Source organism: Lipotes vexillifer, unplaced genomic scaffold, assembly GCF_000442215.2.
Source record: "Lipotes vexillifer unplaced genomic scaffold, Lipotes_vexillifer_v1.1 scaffold738, whole genome shotgun sequence".
NCBI classification, from domain to species: Eukaryota; Metazoa; Chordata; class Mammalia; order Artiodactyla; family Lipotidae; genus Lipotes; species Lipotes vexillifer.
The window spans coordinates 797,856-810,521 of NW_006769699.1; the positions used below are offsets into that span (position 1 = coordinate 797,856).

At 40.0% G+C, this 12,666-nt stretch overlaps 1 protein-coding gene across 1 annotated transcript in view; it reads right to left on the reverse strand.

The window, feature by feature from the left end:
* Positions 1 to 12,666, reverse strand: part of PRTFDC1 (phosphoribosyl transferase domain containing 1) — a 97,225-nt gene that overhangs the window by 71,640 nt on the left and 12,919 nt on the right. The window lies entirely within an intron of this gene.

The following is a 12,666-nucleotide window of genomic DNA, read 5'->3' on the forward strand; positions in this document are numbered from 1 at the left end:
TAGGGAATGTTCTTATCTTCTGGAAAATCTTCATAGTGTAGGGGGCAAAGAGGAAAAGAAAATCATAGCTTCCCATCATTCACAAGAAAACCAGCTGTGAATACTTATCCATTTTTTGGAGGGTATGTCTTCATAGTTTATTAATATCAAATATAAGACATTTCAGAAAAATAAGCAGTTAATTGTCTATTTATGGATACTGTCATTCTTCTAGCAATTACAGGAGCTGGCTTAACCTAGTAAGGTAAATATTAAAATAAACCTCGGGAAAAAATTATGCTGATATGTTTGGTGAAATTTCCCTCCTTTTAACCTAATACATCTCAACACATCAACACATCTCTAGATTGACGGTATGTTTTAGTGGTCACAATCTTGGGCTCTGGAGTTGAACTTGGGTTTGAATATTAGTCCTCCACTTACAAGCTGTTTGACCTTGGACATATTACTTAACAGCTCAGGTCTCAGTTTCCTCATCTGTAAAATGGGTATAACGATATTACCTAATTGTTTCTCGTTTTCTGTCTACTATTGAATCAATCAAGTTTGGAGTTTTCTTTATTCTTTCTCGTCCTTTCTATTTGCTGGAAAGTTATACATAATATACATAGTATTCTTATTCTTTCAGTGTTACACTTAAATTTTTAACAGGCATACCTAACTGAAATTTTGTAAATCATCAACCTCTCGATGCTTCTCCTAAACCATACACAACCTTAGAATGCTATTATTCTGGTCTTTTTAAATTCCACTTTGTTTTACCACCAAAATGGGTTATAGTGTTATTGTTTCATCAATTATTTGAACCAATCAAAAGTTTGTTGATTTACCTACATGCTTCTCAATCTCTTTGCATCACATTTATTCATTTGGGTTCAATTTCCTTTTTACTAAAATATACCCTAAATATACTAAAATAAATTAGGAGATGTTTTCAGTCAGCATCTGTTATCAGGAAACTCTTCTAGAACATGACTACTGAAGTCTTTATCTGGCACTCACGCTTGAGTTCAAGATCAGCTGGGAATGAAAATCTAAGTTAACAGTTATTTTCTCTCAAAATGATGATACTACTCCACATCTTCTGACTTCTGCTGTTGCCTTTGAGAAGTCTGTTGACAGGATAGTGGTAATTCCTTTAAAGGCAATTTTCCTTTTCTCCCCAGTTACTTTTACAATCCATTCTTTGACTCTGGGGTTTTGCCTTTCAGTTTCACCAGGATGTGTCTACCTGTGGTGTCACTGTGCTTCCTGAATCTGAATATTCACGTCTCCTATCAGCTCTAGAATGTGATTAGGCATTATCTTATCAAAAATATACTCTCCTCAATTCTCTCTAGTCTTTCCATATGGAATTCCTAGGTGACACATTTTTGATCTTCTCACTCAATTTTTCATGTCTCCCATCCTCTCTTTCTTATATTCCATCTCTATCCATGCTACCTTCTAGATAGGTTTTTCAGATCTATCTTCCAGTTCAAAATTCATACCCATAACAACATTCAATCTGTTTATCATTCAAGTTACTTTCTTATCCATTCAATTAGTACCTTTTTCCTTGCTAGACATTCTATAATTTCCCTTCCAAAAGTTCTCATTTATTTTTTCTTCTCGTGTTGTCTTATCTTTCCTTTAAATCCTTTAATTTATGTCTTTACTCATGTTAAGTATAATTATGTTATATTCTCTTTCACATAGCTTGTTTACCTATTTTTGTTATTTACTTTGCCAGCCAATCTGGCCTATGGTAGATTGTTTCTATGCATCTGTTGTGCTTTGGGTGTGTGAGCTCAGGTTAAGTGAGGCTTATCCGTGGAATCCTGCCTAGTTGAGATATTCCCTCCAGAGAGGTTTTCCACTTGCTTCTACCAGGGAATTTGGGAGTATTGTGGTCTGAGACCAATTTTAATATTAAATTCTCTGGTTGGAATTTCCCAGATGATGCAGGTAAAGTAAAAGGAAACCTCAAACTCACATGAGGTATAGACTCCTGTTTAAAAGTTCCCACAGGATATTTCACTTTCCCACTCCAGCCCAGGCCAAGAAGGACAAGCTAGTTTGTTAGGGTCTTCCATTACTAAAGGATGGATTTTTTTTCAGCAAGGGCATATACCTTTGAAGGCACTGGCTTTGCATGAGTGTCTCATCTAACTTCCCATTTTATATGGGTCCAAGGCTTTACCATCTGTCTCTCCATGGGGGTTAAAGTCAGATTACTGAGACAACAGCTCCCAACCCTGCCTCCTGGGAGCCCCCAGTTCACACTTATGTGCTGATTCTCAGATCTTCATTCCTGCCCCTTGGATATTCCCTACCTTCTTGTGAGCTCCAATAAGGATTTAAAAGGCTTTTTTAAACTTATTACACTCACCTAGCATTTTTAGATGTCTGTAGCAAGAGGATTTTCAAGTTGTTTATTCCATAAAACTACCACAATCAAATTCTTTGTTTGGGTTGTTAACCTACTTGAATGTATTACTTTGAGAAAAAGAAAATATTTTTTAAATGTGTAACATAATGGTGTAATACAAACAGGTGCTCATGTAATGTAGTGTTATCTTTGGATTATTAGATCAGCTGAAAAATTAGGCCCCGTAGACAAAAAAATTTTTATGAGAAATAACTGATATTTGATTCTTTGTTAAATAAAATAAACACTGAATACTTTCACTAGTTTTGTTGATCTTATAAGACAAGCTACAAAGTATAGCCATTTGTGGGCATATGGGGTGTAATACATGTAAAAAGTTCTTTCTTCATGCAACTTCCAGATTTTCTCAAGTAAGGTCACCGTTTCTTAAAGGCAAATTATTGCATAATGATAATAATTGTATATATGAACTTTATATTTGTCTTACATATATTTTAGGAAAAAAAAACTCCTTTATAAATGTTAGCAAACATATTAGTATCTCGTGAAACAGTAAAATTTTGTGGAAAACCTTAGAAAAAACTGTGGGAAATGTGATATGTTGCAAAAGGCACAGGCTTGAGAGACAGATGGGCTGGGCTCTGGTGCCATCTCTACTATTTATTGGCTGTGTGACCTTAGGTGAGTTAATTAACCTCTCTAAGCCTCTTTTTCTTCATCAATAAAAGAAGAGATGAGTGATACCTGGCAGAGTTACACTCAGGATTAACTGAGATAATGAATTCATCTAGCAAATGCTAAATGAACACTAGTGAAAAGACAGAAAGGACGGAAGGAAAAAAGAACTGAGGGAAGGAGGAAGGAAAACTTGAAATGTTCAGGAATTCAGGCAGCCAGTGCCTCTCATTTCATTTAAAGAACAGGAGTATGTGAGGCCATGCTCTCCAATGAATTAGCCTAATGCTAATTTCTAAGTAATCTTCGTCTAGATGGTTATCACTCATGCAAATTCACTTCATGTCTTACGGGAAGTTTAATACAAAACAAAGACAAGTCAAATTGCCTAGAGCCTTGAGATATCTGGACCATCCATCCCTCAGGAAGGTCCCTTAGTAAACAGTGGAGGGCTCAAACAACTGGGACCCTTCCTGGGAAAAGAGCCCCTAAAGTGATCTATGAATGCTGATAGCTGTGACCAGGAGACACACTGCCTCTCAGTAAACTGAACTTCCAACATTTCTCCTCAAAAAAAAAAAATTAATTAATTAAAAAGAATCACAGAGCAGAAGGATAGGAGGGAGTAAAACTACATGATGCTTCTGACCAGCACTCACAACAGTCCACAGAGTCCTGACTGCCCTGCAGAAATTTCTAAAGGAATGAAGAGAACACCTTAGTGGCCACTGTTTCTGCTAAGATGTTTTCCAGATGTCTGCTCCCGATGAGTCGGTTTGGAGGTATGGGGGAGAACCAGACACCCTTAGAGGAAAATGAGCTATAGCCCTGTTCCCCTTGTTTGGTGGTGTCTTAATAGGTCTCTGTCCTCGGGAATGTTGAAAGAGCTCAAGTATGTAAAGGGATGGTCAGCTCAAGACTAAACTGAGGGCAATGAATTCACCTCTGGATGAGGACAGCTTACGCTCTATGAGCAGAGAGCTGGGCTGTTCACCTCATAGCCTGGTCTATGAATATGGTTTTCCACCCATTTCTGAGGAATTTAATCAGGGGAAAAGCTGGCTCTGAGTGAGCAGATAGGCTTTTACGTGAGGTCATCTCTCAGGAGATGATCTGTGTCACCTTGGTGATGGACAAGAGGAAGGACATTTTGTAAGAAGGGAAGAGAAGAGACACCACAATTATCCTTGGCTCCTACAGGATTTAAGGGTGGGACAAAAACTAAAATGCGCTGTGTGTGAGAATGGACACTGGTGGTAAAGATTGAAAGTCTAGGGCTTCCCTGGTGGCGCAGTGGTTAAGAATCCGCCTGCCAATGCAGAAGACACGGGTTCGAGCCCTGGTCCGGGAAGAGCCCACATGCCGCGGAGCAACCAAGCCCATGCGCCACAACTACTGAGCCTGCACTCTAGAGCCCGTGAACCACAACTACTGAGCCCGTGTGCCACAACTACTGAGCGCGTGAGCCACAACTACTGAGTCTGTGTGCCACAACTACTGAGCCTGTGCTCTAGAGCCCATGCTCCGCAACAAGAGAAGCCACTGCAATGAGAAGCCCGCGCACTGCAACGAAGAGTAGCCCCCTCTCGCCGCAACTAGAGAAAGACCCCGCACAGCAAGGAAGACCCAACGTGGCCAAAAATAAATAATAAATAAAGTCTACTATTGCCTTCCTCCTTCATCAGAACCCTGGGCAGGCTCCCCCATAGCCCTAGCCCCAGGGAAAAAAATACGGTGACTTGAAAATATCTGTCGAGATGCAGCAAAAATAATCACAATAGTCTTGGAGCTATACAAATGCAAATGCTTGTTCAGAACTAGTATCACATAAACATGAGATAATAAGTGTTAGAATGTGTGCCTCTAGGTTAAAACATTGATGAAATAGAGGATGTTTAGAGAAATGGACAGTGAGAGTTAGCAACATTGTTTAATCTCACATGGATCCTAATGCTTTTAGTTTCAGCAAGATTGACAGTATTCTGGACCATAAAACAAGACTCAGAAACTTTAAAAGAATTGAAATCATACAAAGTATCCTTTCTGCAACAGAATTAAACTAGAAATCATATAGAACTATCTCTGGAAAATGCCCAAATATTTGGAAATTAAACAACAAGAAATAATCCATGAGTGAAAGAGGAAGTCACAAAGGAAATCTGAAAGTAGTTTGAGTTGAATGAAAATGAAAACAATACATCAAAAATTTGAGGATGCAACAGTTAATATCATACTGACTGAGAGCAAGGCAAGAATGCTTTCCTTCACTATTTCTATTCAGAATTGTACAGGAAGTTCAAGCCAGTGCAATAAAGCAATAAAAAGAAATAAACACAAATTAGAAAGAAAGAAGGAAAACCATCTCTATTCACAGAAGAAATGATTGTGTTCATAGAAAAATCCAAAAGCATCTACAAAAAACTATTCAAACTAATAAGAGAGTTTTGAAAAGTCATAGTATTTGATACACAAAATCAGTAGTATTTCTATATACTGGCAATAGGCAACAGGAAATTGAAATTCAAAGAAAAACTTACCATATATAATAGTGAAGCCAAGGGCAGTCATCAGTTAGATCCCTTAAACTATAACTTGCTTAATAAATAACATCCTGTAACTTGCCTTCACTGACGAAGCTTGCTTTGTTTTCAAAAACTGCATACCCTCCAAGCTTCACGTAGCTTAGACAATATATCACAAGACGCCTTTCATCACCCCCTATAGATAACACCTCTGACATATGGATTGCTATATAGTACAGTTGTTTTTTCAGGAACACGGAGTTAGTCTTGCCCAGGACAAATCGGTCAAGACCCCCAACCATTAAACTGGTCCTGTGCAAATATCTGATGGATGACCATCTGACGTCACAGGACCAAAAATTCCACCCTCAGATCATCCTAACGCCATCATTTTCTGAACATGCGTCCCAGGAAGAAGCATGTAACTCAGATACACCTGTGCAGGACACAGGTTATGCTGTAGGAATCAACAACATGATTTTTAAACTTATATGGAAAGACAAACAACTAGAAGAGCTAAAACAGTTATGAGGAAGAACAAAGTTGGAGGACACATACTACCTGATTTCCAGACTTCTGTACAGATACAGTAATCAAAACAGGGTGGTACTGACCAAAGAATAAGCACATAGATGAACAGAACTGAACAGGGTGCTCAGAAATAGACCCATGCACATACAGTCAGTTGATTTTCAGTCAAAGATCAAAGGCAATTCAATGGAAAAGAACAGTCTTCATCAAATGATCTTGGAACAAGTGGACACTCGTCAAATAAAAAAAAAAACAAAAACCTTGATCTGTACCATATTAATAAGTTAACACAACATGGATCATACACCTAGATCTAAATTTAAAACTAGGAAACTTTGTGAAGGAAATAGAGGATAAAATCTTCAAGACCTTGAATTAAGCAAAGATTACTCAATGAAAGGATGCTCAACATCATTATTCACCGGGGAAATGCAAATTAAAACCACAGTGAGATACTATCAGCTAGCTGAATGGGTAAAAAACAAAGAAAATAAAGAAATCCTGACAATACCTAGTGTTGCCAAAAATGTGAAGCAACTGGAACTCTCATACACGTTGGTGGGGATGCAAAATTATTCAATCACTTTGGAAAACAGTTTGGCAAATTCTTATGTATACTCCCCGTGTGACCTAGGAATCTCAAGACAAATTTACTCAAGAGAAACAAAGACATAAGTACATACAAAAACATGCAGGTGAATATTTATAGCAGCCTTATTCATAATCACCCCAAAAAGGGAAGAAACCAAATATCCTTCAGCTGATGAATGATTTTAAAACTGGCACATCCATATAATGAAATCCTACTTGACAATAAGAAATGAACCACTGGGACACATAACAATAGGGATGAATTTCAAATGAATGATGCTAAGCTTTACAGATTTACTAAGGCCACATGATATTTGATTACATTATACGACATTCTGCAAAGAGCAAAACTCTAGGGACAGAAAATATATCAGTGGTTGCCAGAGCCTGGGGCCTGGGGAAAGGATTAACTACCAAGGGACACAAGGGCATTTTTTGTGGTAAGGGCTGTTCTATGCCTTGATTGTGGTGACTTACATGACCGTATGCATCTGTCAGAACTCACAGAACTGCAAACTAAAAGAGGTAAATTCTATTGCACGTAAATTATGCTTCAATAAACCTCACTTTAACTTTTTTAAGATTTTAAAAGATTTTTTTTAAAAAGCTGTTTGCTGGGGAAAAATACAGTAAGAATCAGAGTCAAGTAAAAAAAGGAAAAAAAGTCTTCTAAGAAGGAAGCACAGCTACTGAAATCAGGATGAAAGACACCTCAAGAGAGAAAAGATTTTTAAGAGAAGATGAAACCAATAAATTAGGTTTAAGATGTCTGCAAAAACAAACAAACAAACAAACAACAACAAAAAAAACCCAGCTTCATCCTGCCCTGAGAGGTCATCAGGAAAATAGAGTATCTTAAGAAATAAGAACTAATTTGCCAGATACTCAAAAGCTGAGGTAGGGCTTCCCCGGTGGCGCAGTGGTTGGGAGTCCGCCTGCCGATGCAGGGGACGCGCGTTCGTGCCCCGGTCCGGGAGGATCCCACGTGCCGCGGAGCGGCTGGGCCCGTGAGCCATGGCCGCTGGGCCTGCGCGTCCGGAGCCTGTGCTCCGCAACGGGAGAGGCCACAACAGTGAGAGGCCCGCGATGAGTCGGTTTGGAGGTATGGGGGAGAACCAGACACCCTTAGAGGAAAATGAGCTATAGCCCTGTTCCCCTTGTTTGGTGGTGTCTTAATAGGTCTCTGTCCTCGGGAATGTTGAAAGAGCTCAAGTATGTAAAGGGATGGTCAGCTCAAGACTAAACTGAGGGCAATGAATTCACCTCTGGATGAGGACAGCTTACGCTCTATGAGCAGAGAGCTGGGCTGTTCACCTCATAGCCTGGTCTATGAATATGGTTTTCCACCCATTTCTGAGGAATTTAATCAGGGGAAAAGCTGGCTCTGAGTGAGCAGATAGGCTTTTACGTGAGGTCATCTCTCAGGAGATGATCTGTGTCACCTTGGTGATGGACAAGAGGAAGGACATTTTGTAAGAAGGGAAGAGAAGAGACACCACAATTATCCTTGGCTCCTACAGGATTTAAGGGTGGGACAAAAACTAAAATGCGCTGTGTGTGAGAATGGACACTGGTGGTAAAGATTGAAAGTCTAGGGCTTCCCTGGTGGCGCAGTGGTTAAGAATCCGCCTGCCAATGCAGAAGACACGGGTTCGAGCCCTGGTCCGGGAAGAGCCCACATGCCGCGGAGCAACCAAGCCCATGCGCCACAACTACTGAGCCTGCACTCTAGAGCCCGTGAACCACAACTACTGAGCCCGTGTGCCACAACTACTGAGCGCGTGAGCCACAACTACTGAGTCTGTGTGCCACAACTACTGAGCCTGTGCTCTAGAGCCCATGCTCCGCAACAAGAGAAGCCACTGCAATGAGAAGCCCGCGCACTGCAACGAAGAGTAGCTCCCTCTCGCCGCAACTAGAGAAAGACCCCGCACAGCAAGGAAGACCCAACGTGGCCAAAAATAAATAATAAATAAAGTCTACTATTGCCTTCCTCCTTCATCAGAACCCTGGGCAGGCTCCCCCATAGCCCTAGCCCCAGGGAAAAAAATACGGTGACTTGAAAATATCTGTCGAGATGCAGCAAAAATAATCACAATAGTCTTGGAGCTATACAAATGCAAATGCTTGTTCAGAACTAGTATCACATAAACATGAGATAATAAGTGTTAGAATGTGTGCCTCTAGGTTAAAACATTGATGAAATAGAGGATGTTTAGAGAAATGGACAGTGAGAGTTAGCAACATTGTTTAATCTCACATGGATCCTAATGCTTTTAGTTTCAGCAAGATTGACAGTATTCTGGACCATAAAACAAGACTCAGAAACTTTAAAAGAATTGAAATCATACAAAGTATCCTTTCTGCAACAGAATTAAACTAGAAATCATATAGAACTATCTCTGGAAAATGCCCAAATATTTGGAAATTAAACAACAAGAAATAATCCATGAGTGAAAGAGGAAGTCACAAAGGAAATCTGAAAGTAGTTTGAGTTGAATGAAAATGAAAACAATACATCAAAAATTTGAGGATGCAACAGTTAATATCATACTGACTGAGAGCAAGGCAAGAATGCTTTCCTTCACTATTTCTATTCAGAATTGTACAGGAAGTTCAAGCCAGTGCAATAAAGCAATAAAAAGAAATAAACACAAATTAGAAAGAAAGAAGGAAAACCATCTCTATTCACAGAAGAAATGATTGTGTTCATAGAAAAATCCAAAAGCATCTACAAAAAACTATTCAAACTAATAAGAGAGTTTTGAAAAGTCATAGTATTTGATACACAAAATCAGTAGTATTTCTATATACTGGCAATAGGCAACAGGAAATTGAAATTCAAAGAAAAACTTACCATATATAATAGTGAAGCCAAGGGCAGTCATCAGTTAGATCCCTTAAACTATAACTTGCTTAATAAATAACATCCTGTAACTTGCCTTCACTGACGAAGCTTGCTTTGTTTTCAAAAACTGCATACCCTCCAAGCTTCACGTAGCTTAGACAATATATCACAAGACGCCTTTCATCACCCCCTATAGATAACACCTCTGACATATGGATTGCTATATAGTACAGTTGTTTTTTCAGGAACACGGAGTTAGTCTTGCCCAGGACAAATCGGTCAAGACCCCCAACCATTAAACTGGTCCTGTGCAAATATCTGATGGATGACCATCTGACGTCACAGGACCAAAAATTCCACCCTCAGATCATCCTAACGCCATCATTTTCTGAACATGCGTCCCAGGAAGAAGCATGTAACTCAGATACACCTGTGCAGGACACAGGTTATGCTGTAGGAATCAACAACATGATTTTTAAACTTATATGGAAAGACAAACAACTAGAAGAGCTAAAACAGTTATGAGGAAGAACAAAGTTGGAGGACACATACTACCTGATTTCCAGACTTCTGTACAGATACAGTAATCAAAACAGGGTGGTACTGACCAAAGAATAAGCACATAGATGAACAGAACTGAACAGGGTGCTCAGAAATAGACCCATGCACATACAGTCAGTTGATTTTCAGTCAAAGATCAAAGGCAATTCAATGGAAAAGAACAGTCTTCATCAAATGATCTTGGAACAAGTGGACACTCGTCAAATAAAAAAAAAAACAAAAACCTTGATCTGTACCATATTAATAAGTTAACACAACATGGATCATACACCTAGATCTAAATTTAAAACTAGGAAACTTTGTGAAGGAAATAGAGGATAAAATCTTCAAGACCTTGAATTAAGCAAAGATTACTCAATGAAAGGATGCTCAACATCATTATTCACCGGGGAAATGCAAATTAAAACCACAGTGAGATACTATCAGCTAGCTGAATGGGTAAAAAACAAAGAAAATAAAGAAATCCTGACAATACCTAGTGTTGCCAAAAATGTGAAGCAACTGGAACTCTCATACACGTTGGTGGGGATGCAAAATTATTCAATCACTTTGGAAAACAGTTTGGCAAATTCTTATGTATACTCCCCGTGTGACCTAGGAATCTCAAGACAAATTTACTCAAGAGAAACAAAGACATAAGTACATACAAAAACATGCAGGTGAATATTTATAGCAGCCTTATTCATAATCACCCCAAAAAGGGAAGAAACCAAATATCCTTCAGCTGATGAATGATTTTAAAACTGGCACATCCATATAATGAAATCCTACTTGACAATAAGAAATGAACCACTGGGACACATAACAATAGGGATGAATTTCAAATGAATGATGCTAAGCTTTACAGATTTACTAAGGCCACATGATATTTGATTACATTATACGACATTCTGCAAAGAGCAAAACTCTAGGGACAGAAAATATATCAGTGGTTGCCAGAGCCTGGGGCCTGGGGAAAGGATTAACTACCAAGGGACACAAGGGCATTTTTTGTGGTAAGGGCTGTTCTATGCCTTGATTGTGGTGACTTACATGACCGTATGCATCTGTCAGAACTCACAGAACTGCAAACTAAAAGAGGTAAATTCTATTGCACGTAAATTATGCTTCAATAAACCTCACTTTAACTTTTTTAAGATTTTAAAAGATTTTTTTTAAAAAGCTGTTTGCTGGGGAAAAATACAGTAAGAATCAGAGTCAAGTAAAAAAAGGAAAAAAAGTCTTCTAAGAAGGAAGCACAGCTACTGAAATCAGGATGAAAGACACCTCAAGAGAGAAAAGATTTTTAAGAGAAGATGAAACCAATAAATTAGGTTTAAGATGTCTGCAAAAACAAACAAACAAACAAACAACAACAAAAAAAACCCAGCTTCATCCTGCCCTGAGAGGTCATCAGGAAAATAGAGTATCTTAAGAAATAAGAACTAATTTGCCAGATACTCAAAAGCTGAGGTAGGGCTTCCCCGGTGGCGCAGTGGTTGGGAGTCCGCCTGCCGATGCAGGGGACGCGCGTTCGTGCCCCGGTCCGGGAGGATCCCACGTGCCGCGGAGCGGCTGGGCCCGTGAGCCATGGCCGCTGGGCCTGCGCGTCCGGAGCCTGTGCTCCGCAACGGGAGAGGCCACAACAGTGAGAGGCCCGCACACCACAAAGAAAAAAGAAAAACGCTGAGGCAACTGAGTCAAAGAAAGAGAACGGTAGGCAGAATTCTAAGATGCCCTCCCATCCCTCTCCCCCGTGTACACACCCTTTGTGTATAATCTCCTCCACTTACGTGCGGGTGTGACTTGTAAATATAATAGGAATTCACTCCCATGATTAGGAGATTAGTCAATCGACTCTGAGTTCATCAAAAAGAGCTTATCTGGTCCCCTGGTGGCGCAGTGATTAAGAATCCGCCTGCCAGTGCAGGGGACACAGGTTCGAGCCCTGGTCGGGAAGATTCCACATGCCGCAGAGCAATTTAGCCCGTGCGCCACAACTACTAAGATGGCGTGCCGTAGAGCCTGTGCTCCGCAACGAGAAACCACTGCAGTGAGAAGACCGCGCACCGCAACGAAGAGTAGCCGCCACTCGCCACAACTAGAGAAAGCCTGTGCGCAGCAACGAAGAACCAGTGTAGCCATAAATAAATAAATATTTTTTAAAAAAGCATCACAAAAGGCAACAGCATAGAGAAAAGAGGGGAAGGCTAAGGGCAGACATCCTTGGAGAATAATCTCTCTCAATTCCATCCAGTGGTGGCCAAGAAAACACAGCACAGACTGGTGGAGGATCCCTGGTCTTGTCTCATTGCTCTTGATAACGCATTGTCCCTACAGGTTTCACTTCTCTACCTCCGGGCCCTGACCGCAGTCACCCAAGTACTAACACTCCTCTCTGGGGGGACACCCTCCCATAGGTCTCCAGGGCCAACAGTGACATCCAGAGCAGAAACACGTCTGTATTCACTGGACTTCCTTAACACTCATTCTCAACACAGCCGTTGGTGAGACTAGGCACCAGGAAATAACCACTCAGCTTTATAACCACAAAAAAAGCATGAATCATTCCTAAATCATCTTTCCCT